This window comes from Triticum urartu, chromosome 3 (genome assembly GCF_003073215.2).
Source record: "Triticum urartu cultivar G1812 chromosome 3, Tu2.1, whole genome shotgun sequence".
Lineage (NCBI taxonomy): Eukaryota > Viridiplantae > Streptophyta > Magnoliopsida > Poales > Poaceae > Triticum > Triticum urartu.
The window spans coordinates 732,821,831-732,836,958 of NC_053024.1; the positions used below are offsets into that span (position 1 = coordinate 732,821,831).

The following is a 15,128-nucleotide window of genomic DNA, read 5'->3' on the forward strand; positions in this document are numbered from 1 at the left end:
ACTTTATGGTGTAGTCCAAAGTGAGCAATGAAGCACAGTCCAAAGTAAGCAATGAAGCGAAAACAGTGTCACTGTGAATAGCACTTGTTTATGGAATCAACAGCTAGCTAGTGGTTGTAGCTCAATATTGTAAATCAGTATGTTATTGAAAAGGTCGTTCAGTCTCACTGGAACTGGAATATTATCAAGGATTAGTCTCTATGTCTACTAAATTTACAGCCCCGCAAACTACAAGAAAAATGAGGCATTCTAGTGAGCATGCATCTAATTAGATTAGTATCGGATGTAATGTAATACTGGAGGGGGCACATTCCCCTCACCTTGACCAACCTGATTATTTTCTTTATTGGTAGGGTTTCTCTTAAACCTTATAGCTTATTTAAATTACTTCAGTATAAATTAGGTGTTAGGCCTACCACATAAAAAGTTTACCTAAAGGCTACAGCAAAAATCCAGAATCAAGCAATGATGAACCTGGTAATAAAGCTAGAACCACCTGTCCTGAAACAGATCTCAATAGGCAAAATAACTAACTTATGGTGTACACAAGATTTTATCAGATCAAACAACTTAGGTGGTAAGCAGAGTTGTTAACCCAAATTTCCAGAATTTTACATGATTGAATGCTGTTGTATAGACTAACCATGACTTAAATAAAGCTACTCGGTGTAAAACGAACCTTATCAAGCGTTGGAGAGAGAGATCTCATCCCTGCGCCTCTACCACGGCTCGTCAAGATGAGCTGCTTGAGATCAGACACAGCTATAAAAGAATAGGGCAACAACACATAGTAAGTTTCCTCTGCACTCATATTTTTAATATATAACAACACCCATGATGGAGTCTTTGAATCGCAATAATGGAGCGTCACAACACCCATGATGAATTCCCAACATTCCGGTGAAACCATCTGGCCCGGGCACCTTTTCAGGATGCATATCAAATATGGCCTATTTTATTTCCTCTTCGGTGAAGGGCGCTCTAGTTCCAGCAGCTTACAAGGTTGAAAACCAAGAGCGTCAAAATTCAATGTAGCGGTCTTCTTCAGAGAGGGCCTGCAACATGGCATTGGGTGCAGCCTCACACCACGGTTGGCTATACAGGAATCAATTAAGCCTGACAAGAATTGTGTTGAATTGTTCATTTCTCCATGTGTATCAGACCCCTGTTGAGATTACCATTGTTCTTATCCTTAGCTGCAGCAATCATATTGAAATCGCCAAGAACAAGAGCGGGCCAGGGCAGTTAATCCCAATTTGCTGCAGGTCAGCAAGAAAGTCCATCTTGTCAGAGAAAAATTGGGGGCAATAGACGTTAACCATCTGCCAAACTAACCCGTTTGCTCTGCTTTCACATAGCAGAGTTGAAAATTTTGGAACATTGGATAGAGGAAACAACAACGTCATCTGCCCAGGCTATTAGCAACCCTCCACTTGCTCCATCAGATGGGGAATAGGCAAATCCCGAGAAAGAAGCACCACAAATCTCCTTCACCAAATTAAGATCAAACACGGACATTTTGGTTTCTTGCAAACAGATCATACACACATCATTATGACTAACAAACACACTGACAGCCGCTCTTCTCGCCGGGGAGTTAAGCCCCCTGACATTCCACACAAGGAAATTGCCACTAATCAAAGAAACACAAACGACATGGGTACAGGCTGAGACAAACAGTGAACTGAGACTCAGGCGATTGTATTCTTCAGAATCTTCTTACCCCCAATGGCATGAGTTGAAAGCTGTGTCAGGGCGTCGATCTGGGAGATGGAGAGGGGATCTCTTGAAGCAGTCAGCATAGAAGGAGAGGAGATCCGCGGGGTTGGTGACCGGCTCCTCAAATTGGACTCCAATGCGGCGGCACATGAGCCGCTTTGCCTGAGTGAGCGACTGAGAGAACATTTTACTGCCCACGAAATCCATAGGAAGAAACGATCGAGAGAGGATCTAGTAAAACGACGACTCACATCTCTTGACGGAATTAACAGTCCAGATTGGACCAAAGAAGAACAAGCGATGGATTCTGGGGAGCTAAGACCTGCGGATGTAGATGACGTCTGGTAGATTGGTCCGGTGCCTTCTTCGAAGTTGCAGGAGCAGCGCCATCTCTGCCTAGACGCGTGTCCAGAAAGGATGACCTCGAAGTGCGGCCACAAGCCCAGGACGAGCCGCAGGGCAGGATACGGGGGCTGACGGGGAGGGGCAGGGAGGAGGCCGAAGGGCTGGAAGGAGGCAGGGCGGCAAAACCGGATGGAGGAGAGGGCGGGGCGGGAGCGGTGGGGAGGTGCGCGAGGTTTCGAGAGGATGACGAGAGAAGAGATTAATCCAGAGAAGAAGACCGGCCGCTGCCGCCGGCGCCATGTCCATACGGATCGAGCAGAGTAGGCATCAAAGAAACTGTGGGCCAAGGCCCAACTGGATCGCAGCCCAGCTAAGCGATCAAGAAATAAGGTAGCGGTCAATCGAAGAGACAAAATTTAGTACCACCTCGAATATGTTTTAAATTTAAACTGAAAGTGTAAAATCACGGGAAGAAGCGTATTGTGACGGTGAACCCACGGAGTCAATCCGTGCTTTATTATTAGGGATAGATTATTAGGGATAGATTAGACTAGTAAAAATGTCCGTGCGTTGCAACGGAAAAAAATGAAAAAGTACTCCCTAAGTCTAATGGCTGAAGACTATATTTTGTTGCTTCACTAAAATACTCTCTCTCTGCGCGCGCGCGTCACCGAGGCATTCCTCATAGCATCAGTTATGTAATTTATTTGCCGACGGTCTTAAACATACAAAACGATGTGTATGAAGTGCTACACTTCAATTATAAAATAATGGAACAACTGACCTCAAAGAAGTGGATTTGTGTTGGTGTCAATTACAGTTTCTTTTTCTCTGGAGACATGTTCATCCCTTCAGAAATAGATCAACATAAGGAAGGAGCGGCGAAGCAATGGAGGACAGACAGTACGATGTACACCCCCGTTAGGGGCCCCAAAAGAAGGTCCACGGAAGTATAACACACCTGCTCTAACCTGACGTTGATGTACATCATCATCGATGTCCTTGTCGGCATTGTGTTCTACTTGGCCGTCCGCTACGGCCAGTCGCTCTTGTGCGAGTGGCGGGAGCTCCATGGCACCAGCCACGGCCCGCCTCCCGGAACCCCTCGCCATTGGGCAGCTGGGGTGGCTGCCGGAGCACCAATAGTAAGAGGAGGAGGGGCAGCAAGGGGAGGGTGATGTCGGTGGAGTGCTGGTGTGCCTGAGCACGGCGACGTTGTGCGCATGCCGTCGGCGTGTAGGCAATTCTTCCTGGGCAGCTGCATCGGTACCTGGCTGTGCGAGCACTCGTCGTGTCCGGTGTGCCCGCCATCGGTAGCTGCATCGGTACCTATGTAGTCAGTATGACCCACTTCAAGCCTCAACGGCCACCGCTGCTTCAAGGCCTCCTCCGCAGATCTGGATCGAGGCCTGCCGATTAAATAATCGTCGTCCCGGACACTGCCAGTTGTGTATCCACCTGGGATATAACAAGATTTGTGTGGATTTGTTCCCTCTTCTTTGATATGTTTCGGTCCTATGCTTGTTGTGTGTCCCCCGCCAGGGTTAACAAGATTTATGTGGGTTTGTTCCCTCTTCTTTGATCTGTTTCGATTCTATGCATGTTGGCTTCTGATGCAACAAGGTCGCTGACATATAAAAGTAGATGGAATCGGGTGCAAAGAAGCGGGGTGGGACTATTATTACTTTGTACATGCAGCGCGTCCTAGCTGGCTATACATGTTGGACGGGCAGGTATTCCCCTAGCGAGGAAGATTTAACCTTAACTGGGATAGTTGGGCCTGATTCGGTGTGCCAGGTCATGGGCTGTTTCGTTTGCTAACAAAACTGATGCGAAACTGAGGTACTAAGGGTGGTGAAACGGTGGACGGAGACAAAATTTAGTACCACCTCGAATATGTTTTAAATTCAAACTGAAAGCATAAAATCACGGGGAAAAGTGTATTGTGACGGTGAACCCACGGAGTCAATCCGTGCTTTATTATTAGGGAGAGACTAGCAAAAGGGCCCGTGCGTTGCAACGGGAGAAAAAGAAATCATAATCTTTAATGGCCATAATCACATTTTGCTGTATCACCGAGATACAACACCACTCTCAATTTTGTAAAATGATGGATATTTTTTAAACTCGTGAACATATTTGAAACCGTGGTCATTTTTCAAATTTGATCATTTTCAAAAATCAAGAATATTTTTCGAATTCATGAATATTTTATACTATTCGCAAATATGTTTTAAAAATTGTGAACATTAAAAAACGTTTCTTGAATTGGTGAACTTTTCTTGAATGGATGAACACTGTTTTGGAAATTGGTGGGTTATTTTTTGAAATTGACAAACATTTTTTTATTTAACGAACATTTTGTGAAATGCATAATCTCTTTTGAATCAGCAAACATTTTATGCATGAATACACTATTTTGCAAGTCACAGATAATTTTTTAATTTTTAGGATATTTGTTCATTCATGAACATTTTTTGAATTTGCTAAATTTTGTTCAATTTCATTATCATTTTTTCATATATGACCTTTTGAAAAAATCATGAACATTTTTTGATTTCTCAAACATTTTTGTTCAAAGTTTCGAACATTTTTTGAATATGAAAACAGTTTTTTAATAAAATCGTGAACATTTTTCAAATACACAAACATTTTATGATTTATTAAAAATATATTTCAGAATTCCCATTTATTTTAATTTGGGAACTTTTTTGAAGTCCGAAATTATTTAAAGTGGAAAGAAAGAAAGCAGAAAAAACAAAATTAAAAAACAGGCTGCCCGGACATGGACCGGCCCAAACGGTCGCGCTGCGTCTTCTCCCGACGCACAAAGCACGGTATAGGAGGATTGCCCTCTGTGAACCGTTTTTTACCACTTATAGAAAAATGGCCCATGTGTTGTAACGGGTGCATAAATATATTAACTGGTTATCATCAATGTTGTAAACATATATTTTTAGTGTCCATATGCACAACACATCATATTGTTGATTTTTTCTTTTTAAAAAAATCACTCTTCTTCGTGTGGCCATGGAGGCATGGCGGATCCCACCGCCAATGACACATCCGTCTAAATATAATATACTCGTATATTCATCTTTTGTGAATCTTAACATCACAAACTAAAACATTTGGGCATTTGATTTTGGTGAGTACATCCAAGTTGTACAAAACCGTTCATAATTTAGGAAGGATTAAGTAGAGACATGGCATAAAGAATATGCGTGTTACATACTAAAAAACAATTTACCACTCTTTTTTGCGACATATGTTTTGGGAATTTACCACTCATATCATCAGTCTTTCCTATATATTATAATATCTTCACGCCACGGTCCTTCTTCCTGTTGGGGAACGTAGTAATTTCAAAAAAATTCCTACGCACACGCAAGATCATGGTGATGCATAGCAACGAGAGGGGAGAGTGTGATCTACGTACCCTTGTAGACCGACAGCGGAAGCGTTAGCACAACGCGGTTGATGTAGTCATACGTCTTCACAGCCCGACCGATCAAGCACCGAAACTACGGCACCTCTGAGTTCTAGCACACGTTCAGCTCGATGACGATCCCCGGACTCAGATCCAGCAAAGTGTCGGGGAAGAGTTCCGTCAGCACGACGGCGTGGTTACGATCTTGATGTACTACCGTCGCAGGGCTTCGCCTAAGCACCGCTACAATATTATCGAGGATTATGGTGGAAGGGGGCACCGCACACGGCTAAGAATATGATCACGTGGATCAACTTGTGTGTCTAGGGGTGCCCCCTGCCTCCGTATATAAAGGAACAAGGGGGAGGTGCGGCCGGCCAGGAGGAGGGCGCGCCAAGAGTCATACTCCCACCGGGAGTAGGATTCCCCCCTTTCCTAGTTGGAATAGGATTCGGGAAGGGGGAAAGAGGAGAGAGAGAAGGAAGCGGGGGCGCCGCCCCCCTCTCCTTGTCCTATTCGGACTAGGGGGGGAGGGGTGCGCGGCCCAGCCCTGGCCACCTCTCCTCTCTTCCACTAAGGCCCATATACCTCCCGGGGGGTTCCGGTAACCTCCCGGTACTCCGGTAAAATCCCGATTTCACCCGGAACACTTCCGATATCCAAATATAGGCTTCCAATATATCAATCTTTATGTCTCGACCATTTTGAGACTCCTCGTCATGTTCGTGATCACATCCGGGACTCCGAACAAACTTCGGTACATCAAAATGCATAAACTCATAATATAATTGTCATTAAAACCTTAAGCGTGCGGACCCTACGGGTTCGAGAACAATGTAGACATGACCGAGACACGTCTCCGGTCAATAACCAATAGCGGAACCTGGATGCTCATATTGGCTCCCACATATTCTACAAAGATCTTTATCGGTCAGACCGCATAACAACATACGTTGTTCCCTTTGTCATCGGTATGTTACTTGCCCGAGTTCGATCGCCGGTATCTCAATACCTAGTTCAATATCGTTACTGGCAAGTCTCTTTACTCGTTTCGTAATACATCATCTTGCAACTAACTCATTAGTTGTAATGCTTGCAAGGCTTATGTGATGTGCATTACCGAGAGGGCCCAGAGATACCTCTCCGACAATCGGAGTGACAAATCCTAATCTCGAAATACGCCAACCCAACATGTACCTTTGGAGACACCTGTAGAGCTCCTTTATAATCACTCAGTTACGTTGTGACGTTTGGTAGCACACAAAGTGTTCCTCCGGCAAACGGGAGTTGCATAATCTCATAGTCATAGGAACATGTATAAGTCATGAAGAAAGCAATAGCAACATACTAAACGATCGGGTGCTAAGCTAATGGAATGGGTCATGTCAATCACATCATTCTCCTAATGATGTGATCCCATTAATCAAATGACAACACATGTCTATGGTTAGGAAACATAACCATCTTCGATTAACGAGCTAGTCAAGTAGAGGCATACTAGTGACGTTCGGTTTGTCTATGTATTCACACAAGTATTATGTTTCCTGATAATACAATTCTAGCATGAATAATAAACATTTATCATGATATAAGGAAATAAAATAATAACATTATTATTGCCTCTAGGGCATATTTCCTTCAGTCTCCCACTTGCACTAGAGTCAATAATCTAGATTACACAGTAATGATTCTAACACCCATGGAGCTTTGGTGCTGATCATGTTTTGCTTGTGGAAGAGGCTTAGTCAACGGGTCTGCTATATTCAGATCCGTATGTATCTTGCAAATCTTTATGTCTCCCACCTGGACTAGATCCCGGATGGAATTGAAGCGTCTCTTGATGTGCTTGGTTCTCTTGTGAAATCTGGATTCCTTTGCCAAGGCAATTGCACCAGTATTGTCACAAAAGATTTTCATTGGACCCGATGCACTAGGTATGACACCTAGATCGGATATGAACTCCTTCATCCAGACTCCTTCGTTTGCTGCTTCCGAAGCAGCTATGTACTCCGCTTCACATGTAGATCCCGCCACAACGCTTTGTTTAGAACTGCACCAACTGACAGCTCCACCGTTTAATGTAAACACGTATCCGGTTTGCGATTTAGAATCGTCCGGATCAGTGTCAAAGCTTGCATCAACGTAACCATTTACGATGAGCTCTTTGTCACCTCCATATATGAGAAACATATCCTTAGTCCTTTTCAGGTATTTCAGGATGTTCTTGACCGCTGTCCAGTGATCCACTCCTGGATTACTTTGGTACCTCCCTGCTAGACTTATAGCAAGACACACATCAGGTCTGGTACACAGCATTGCATACATGATAGAGCCTATGGCTGAAGCATAGGGAACATCTTTCATTTTCTCTCTATCTTATGCATTGGTCGGGGATTGAGTCTTACTCAATTTCACACCTTGTAACACAGGCAAGAATCCTTTCTTTGCTTGATCCATTTTGAACTTCTTTAAAACTTTGTCAAGGTATGTGCTTTGTGAAAGTCCAATTAAGCGTCTTGATCTATCTCTATAGATCTTAATGCCCAATATGTAAGCAGCTTCACCGAGGTCTTTCATTGAAAAACTCTTATTCAAGTATCCTTTTATGCTATCCAGAAATTCTATATCATTTCCAATTAGTAATATGTCATCTACATATAATATCAGAAATGCTACAGAGCTCCCACTCACTTTCTTGTAAATACAGACTTCTCCAAAAGTTTGTACAAAACCAAATGCTTTGATCACACTATCAAAGCGTTTATTCCAACTCCGAGAGGCTTGCACCAGTCCATAAATGGATGCTGGAGCTTGCACACTTTGTTAGCTCCCTTTGGATCGACAAAACCTTCCGGCTGCATCATATACAACTCTTCTTGCGGAAATTCATTCAGGAATGCAGTTTTTCACATCCATTTGCCAAATTTCATAATCATAAAATGCGGCAATTGCTAACATGATTCGGACAGACTTAAGCATCGCTACGGGTGAGAAGGTCTCATCGTAGTCAATCCCTTGAACTTGCCGAAAACCTTTTGCGACAAGTCGAGCTTTGTAGACAGTAACATTACCGTCAGTGTCAGTCTTCTTCTTGAAGATCCATTTATTCTCAATTGCTTGCCGATCATTGGACAAGTCAACCAAAGTCCATACTTTGTTCTCATACATGGATCCCATCTCAGATTTCATGGCTTCAAGCCATTTTGCGGAATCTGGGCTCACCATCGCTTCTTCATAGTTCGTAGGTTCATCATGATCTAGTAGCATGACTTCCAGAACAGGATTACCGTACCACTCTGGCGCGGATCTTACTCTGGTTGATCTACGAGGTTCAGTAGTATCTTGTTCTGAAGTTTCATGATCATTATCATTAGGTTCCTCACTAATTGGTGTAGGTGTCACAGAAACAGGTTTCTGTGATGTACTACTTTCCAATAAGGGAGCAGGTACTGTTACCTCGTCAAGTTCTACTTTCCTCCCACTCACTTCTTTCGAGAGAAACTCCTTCTCCAGAAAGTTTCCGAATTTAGAAACAAAAGTCTTGCATTCGGATCTGTGATAGAAGGTGTATCCAATAGTTTCCTTTGGATGTCCTATGAAGACACATTTCTCCGATTTGGGTTCGAGCTTATCAGGTTGAATCTTTTTCACATAAACATCGCAGCCCCAAAATTTTAGAAACGACAACTTTGGTTTCTTGCCAAACCACAGTTCATGAGGCGTCGTCTCAACGGATTTTGATGGTGCCCTATTTAACGTGAATGCGGCTGTCTCTAGAGCATATCCCCAAAACGATAGCGGTAAATCAGTAAGAGACATCATAGATCGCACCATATCTAGTAAAGTACGATTACGACGTTCGGACACACCATTACGCTGTGGTGTTCCGGGTGGCGTGAGTTGCGAAACTATTCCACATTGTTTCAAATGTACATCAAACTCGTAACTCAAATATTCTCCTCCACGATTAGATCATAGGAATTTTTTTTTACGATGATTTTCGACTTCACTCTGAAATTCTTTAAACTTTTCAAACGTTTCAGACTTATGTTTCATTAAGTAGATATACTCATATCTGCTTAAGTCATCTGTGAAGGTGAGAAAATAATGATATCCGCCACGAGCTTCAATATTCATCGGACCACATACATCTGTATGTATGATTTCCAATAAATCTGTTGCTCTCTCCATAGTACCGGAGAACGGTGTTTTTGTCATCTTACCCATAAGGCACGGTTCGCAAGTACCAAGTGATTCATAATCAAGTGGTTCCAAAAGCCCATCAGTATGGAGTTTCTTCATGTGCTTTATACCGATATGACCTAAACGGCAGTGCCACAAATAAGTTGCACTATCATTATCAACTCTGCATCTTTTGGCTTCAACACTATGAATATGTGTGTCACTACTATCGAGATTTAATAAGAATAGACCACTCTTTAAGGGTGCATGACCATAAAAGATACTACTCATATAAATAGAACAACCATTATTCTCTGATTTAAATGAATAACCGTCTCGCATCAAACAAGATCCAGATACATGTTCATGCTTAACGCTGGCACCAAATAACAATTATTTAGGTCTAATACTAATCCCGAAGGTAGATGTAGAGGTAGCGTGCCGACTGCGATCACATCGACTTTGGAACCATTTCCCACGCGCATCGTCACCTCGTCCTTAGCCAATCTTTGCTTAATCCGTAGTCCCTATTTCGAGTTGCAAATATTAGCAACAGAACCAGTATCAAATACCCAGGTGCTACTGCGAGCATTAGTAAGGTACACATCAATAACATGTATATCACATATACCTTTGTTCACCTTGCCATCCTTCTTATCCGCCAAATACTTGGGGCAGTTCCGCTTCCAGTGACCAGTCTGCTTGCAGTAGAAGCACTCAGTTTCAGGCTTAGGTCCAGGTTGGGTTTCTTCTCTTGAGTAGCAACTTGCTTGCTGTTCTTTTTAAAGTTCCCCTTCTTCTTCCCTTTGCCCTTTTTCTTGAAACTAGTGGTCTTGTTGACCATCAACACTTGATGCTCCTTCTTGATTTCTACCTCCGCGGCTTTCAGCATTGCGAAGAGCTCGGGAATAGTCTTATTCATCCCTTGCATATTATAGTTCATCACGAAGCTCTTGTAGCTTGGTGGCAGTGATTGGAGAATTCTGTCAATGACTCAATCATCTGGAAGATTAACTCCCAATTGAATCAAGTGATTATTATACCCAGACATTTTGAGTATATGCTCACTGACAGAACTGTTCTCCTCCATTTTGCAGCTATAGAACTTATTGGAGACTTCATATCTCTCAATCCGGGCATTTGCTTGAAATATTAACTTCAACTCCTGAAACATCTCATATGCTCCATGACGTTCAAAACATCGTTGAAGTCCCGATTCTAAGCCGTAAAGCATGGCACACTGAACTATCGAGTAGTCATCAGCTTTGCTCTGCCAGACGTTCATAACATCTAGTGTTGCTCCAGCAGCAGGCCTAGCACCCAGCGGTGCTTCCAGGACGTAATTCTTCTGTGCAGCAATGAGGATAATCCTCAAGTTACGGACCCAGTCCGTGTAATTTCTACCATCATCTTTCAACTTTGCTTTCTCAAGGAACGCATTAAAATTCAACGGAACAACAGCACGGGCCATCTATCTACAATCAAACATAAATAAGCAAGATACTATCAGGTACTAAGTTTCATGATAAATTTAGGTTCAATTAATCATATTACTTAAAGAACTCCCACTTAGATAGACATCCCTCTAATCCTCTAAGTGATTACGTGATCCAAATCAACTAAACCATGTCCGATCATCACGTGAGATGGAGTAGTTTCATTGGTGAACATCACTATGTTGATCATATCTACTATATGATTCACGCTCGACCTTTCGGTCTCCGTGTTCCGAGGCCATATCTGTATATGCTTGGCTCGTCAAGTATAACCTGAGTATTCCGCGTGTGCAACTGTTTTGCACCCGTTGTATTTGAACGTAGAGCCTATCACACCCGATCATCACGTGGTGTCTCAGCACGAAGAATTTTCGCAACGGTGCACTCAGGGAGAACACTTCTTGATAATTAGTGAGAGATCATCTTATAATGCTACCGTCAATCAAAGCAAGATAAGATGCATAAAAGATAAACATCACATGCAATCAATATAAGTGATATGATATGGTCATCATCATCTTGTGCTTGTGATCTCCATCTTCGAAGCACCGTTGTGATCACCATCGTCACCGGCGCGACACCTTGATCTCCATCGTAGCATCGTTGTCGTCTCGCCAATCTTATGCTTCCACGACTACCGCTATCGCTTAGTGATAAAGTAAAGCATTACAGCGGATTGCATTGCATACAATAAAGCGACAACCATATGGCTCCTGCCAGTTGCCGATAACTCGGTTACAAAACATGATCATCTCATACAATAAAATTTAGCATCATCTCTTGACCATATCACATCACAACATGCCCTGCAAAAACAAGTTAGACGTCCTCTACTTTGTTGTTGCAAGTTTTACGTGGCTGCTACGGGCTTAAGCAAGAACCAATCTTACCTACGCATCAAAACCACAACGATAGTTTGTCAAGTTGGTGCTGTTTTAACCTTCGCAAGGACCGGGCGTAGCCACACTCGGTTCAACTAAAGTTGGAGAAACTGTCACCCGAAAGCCACCTATGTGCAAAGCACGTCGAGAGAACCGGTCTCGCGTAAGCGTACGCGTAATGTCGGTCCGGGCCGCTTCGTCCAACAATACCGCCGAACCAAAGTATGACATGCTGGTAAGCAGTATGACTTATATCGCCCGTAACTCACTTGTGTTCTACTCGTGCATATAACATCAACACATAAAACCTAGGCTCTGATACCACTGTTAGGGAACGTAGTAATTTCAAAAAATTTCCTACGCACACGCAAGATCATGGTGATGCATAGCAACGAGAGGGGAGAGTGTGATCTACGTACCCTTGTAGACCGACAGCGGAAGCGTTAGCACAACGCGGTTGATGTAGTCGTACGTCTTCACAGCCCGACCGATCAAGCACCGAAACTACGGCACCTCTGAGTTCTAGCACACGTTCAGCTCGATGACGATCCCCGGACTCAGATCCAGCAAAGTGTCGGGGAAGAGTTCCGTCAGCACAACAGCGTGGTTACGATCTTGATGTACTACCGTCGCAGGGCTTCGCCTAAGCACCGCTACAATATTATCGAGGATTATGGTGGAAGGGGGCACCGCACACGGCTAAGAATATGATCACGTGGATCAACTTGTGTGTCTAGGGGTGCCCCCTGCCTCCGTATATAAAGGAACAAGGGGGAGGTGTGGCAGGCCAGGAGGAGGGCGCGCCAAGAGTCCTACTCCCACCGGGAGTAGGATTCCCCCCCTTTCCTAGTTGGAATAGGATTCGGGAAGGGGGAAAGAGGAGAGAGAGAAGGAAGCGGGGGCGCCGCCCCCCTCTCCTTGTCCTATTCGGACTAGGAGGGAGGGGCGCGCGGCCCAGCCCTGACCACCTCTCCTCTCTTCCACTAAAGCCCACTAAGGCCCATATACCTCCCGGGGGGTTCCGGTAACCTCTCGGTACTCCGGTAAAATCCCGATTTCACCCGGAACACTTCCGATATCCAAATATAGGCTTCCAATATATCAATCTTTATGTCTCGACCATTTCGAGACTCCTCGTCATGTCCGTGATCACATCCGGGACTCCGAACAAACTTCGGTACATCAAAATGCATAAACTCATAATATAACTGTCATCAAAACCTTAAGCGTGCGGACCCTACGGGTTCGAGAACAATGTAGACATGACCGAGACACGTCTCCAGTCAATAACCAATAGCGGAACCTGGATGCTCATATTGGCTCCCACATATTCTATGAAGATCTTTATCGGTCAGACAGCATAACAACATACATTGTTCCCTTTGTCATCGGTATGTTACTTGCCCAAGATTCGATCGTCGGTATCTCAATACCTAGTTCAATCTCGTTACCGGCAAGTCTCTTTACTCGTTTCGTAATACATCATCTTGCAACTAACTCATTATTTGTAATGCTTGCAAGGCTTATGTGATGTGTATTACCGAGAGGGCCCAGAGATACCTCTCCGACAATCGGAGTGACAAATCCTAATCTCAAAATACGCCAACCCAACATGTACCTTTGGAGACACCTGTAGAGCTCCTTTATAATCACCCAGTTACGTTGTGACGTTTGGTAGCACACAAAGTGTTCCTCCGGCAAACGGGAGTTGCATAATCTCATAGTCATAGGAACATGTATAAGTCATGAAGAAAGCAATAGCAACATAGTAAACGATCGGGTGCTAAGCTAATGGAATGGGTCATGTCAATCACATCATTCTCCTAATGATGTGATCTCATTAATCAAATGACAACACATGTCTATGGTTAGGAAACATAACCATCTTCGATTAACGAGCTAGTCAAGTAGAGGCATATTAGTGATGTTCGGTTTGTCTATGTATTCACACAAGTATTATGTTTCCGGATAATACAATTCTAGCATGAATAATAAACATTTATCATGATATAAAGAAATAAAATAATAACATTATTATTGCCTCTAGGGCATATTTCCTTCACTTCCTTCCTTATATCTTTCTCACTTATGGAAGGGATACTCCTTTTTTTTGTTGCTTCCAATATAAGCCGTGTAGTAGATGCCTTCCATGCCTTCATATTTCCTTCCTATATTAATCCGTGCATGCCCACTCCTTCCCATATTATAATCTCTTTGTGCCACGGTCCGTCATCCTTCATTATATCTCTTTCTCACTCATTAATTTCTGATGGCCTCAGGCAACCCGACTCCAGCTTTTCTTTTGTTAACCAGCTTATTTTGCAGTCAACTCGTGAACCTATAAAAACTGGTTGGACTTGGTATAGATAAGCGATGTGGTACTATTTAATTTGTTGAAGAACCTAAAGTTTGATAGAGTCGAGTAAGCTAGCTCAGTTGGATTTCCCTCTTGGCGCTAGATTGAGGTCGGCAGATCGATCCCGTGTGTGTACATATTTTTTCGTGGGATATGTCTTTTTAACTCCACGCGGCTCATGTTGGTAATAGACAAAAAAAGGCCCACTTAGGCACAGGTAGGCGTCAAGCGAGGGCAAGGGAGGTGCACGTACGAAACGGTTTTAGTACCACCTCGAGTATATATTTTAAATTCAAACTGAAAGCGTAAAATCACGGGGAAAAAGCGTATTGTGACGGTGAACCCACGGAGTCAATCCGTGCTTTATTATTATTATTAGGGAAAGATATATAATCATGCCTTAACCCCTCCCTCCCAAACACACACATGTCCATGTCTTCTATTTCAAGATGACTTTCTCAAGGGAGGCTCGAATATTCTCTCTTTGGCATGTCCTCTCCTCTGTTGCTCCATCCCTCAATGCGAATAAAACCGAAGCCGAAATCAGTCGTCCACCCTATTCGACCCTTCTTGTTCTCGAGGCACTCGCCCACTGGGAATGAAGCTCAATAGCTCATATTTCTACAACCACTACATGGTTCATCGGTGCTTCGATACGGAGCCAACATCAATTACCATAAATCATAATTGACCGGGTCAAAGGGTCAAGATTCACATTC

General features: G+C 43.5%; 1 long non-coding RNA gene across 2 annotated transcripts; it reads right to left on the reverse strand.

Moving 5' to 3' along the window:
* Nucleotides 1-795: 795 nt before the first annotated feature.
* Nucleotides 796-2,345, reverse strand: LOC125549505. 2 transcript variants are annotated; one of them, XR_007301359.1, is made up of 2 exons: nt 2,042-2,345; nt 796-1,893 (listed from the first exon to the last, which is right to left on the reverse strand). It is a non-coding gene; the product is annotated as an uncharacterized LOC125549505 (long non-coding RNA). The 2 variants fall into 2 exon arrangements; XR_007301360.1 differs by having other exon boundaries at nt 1,971-2,345.
* Nucleotides 2,346-15,128: the final 12,783 nt, after the last annotated feature.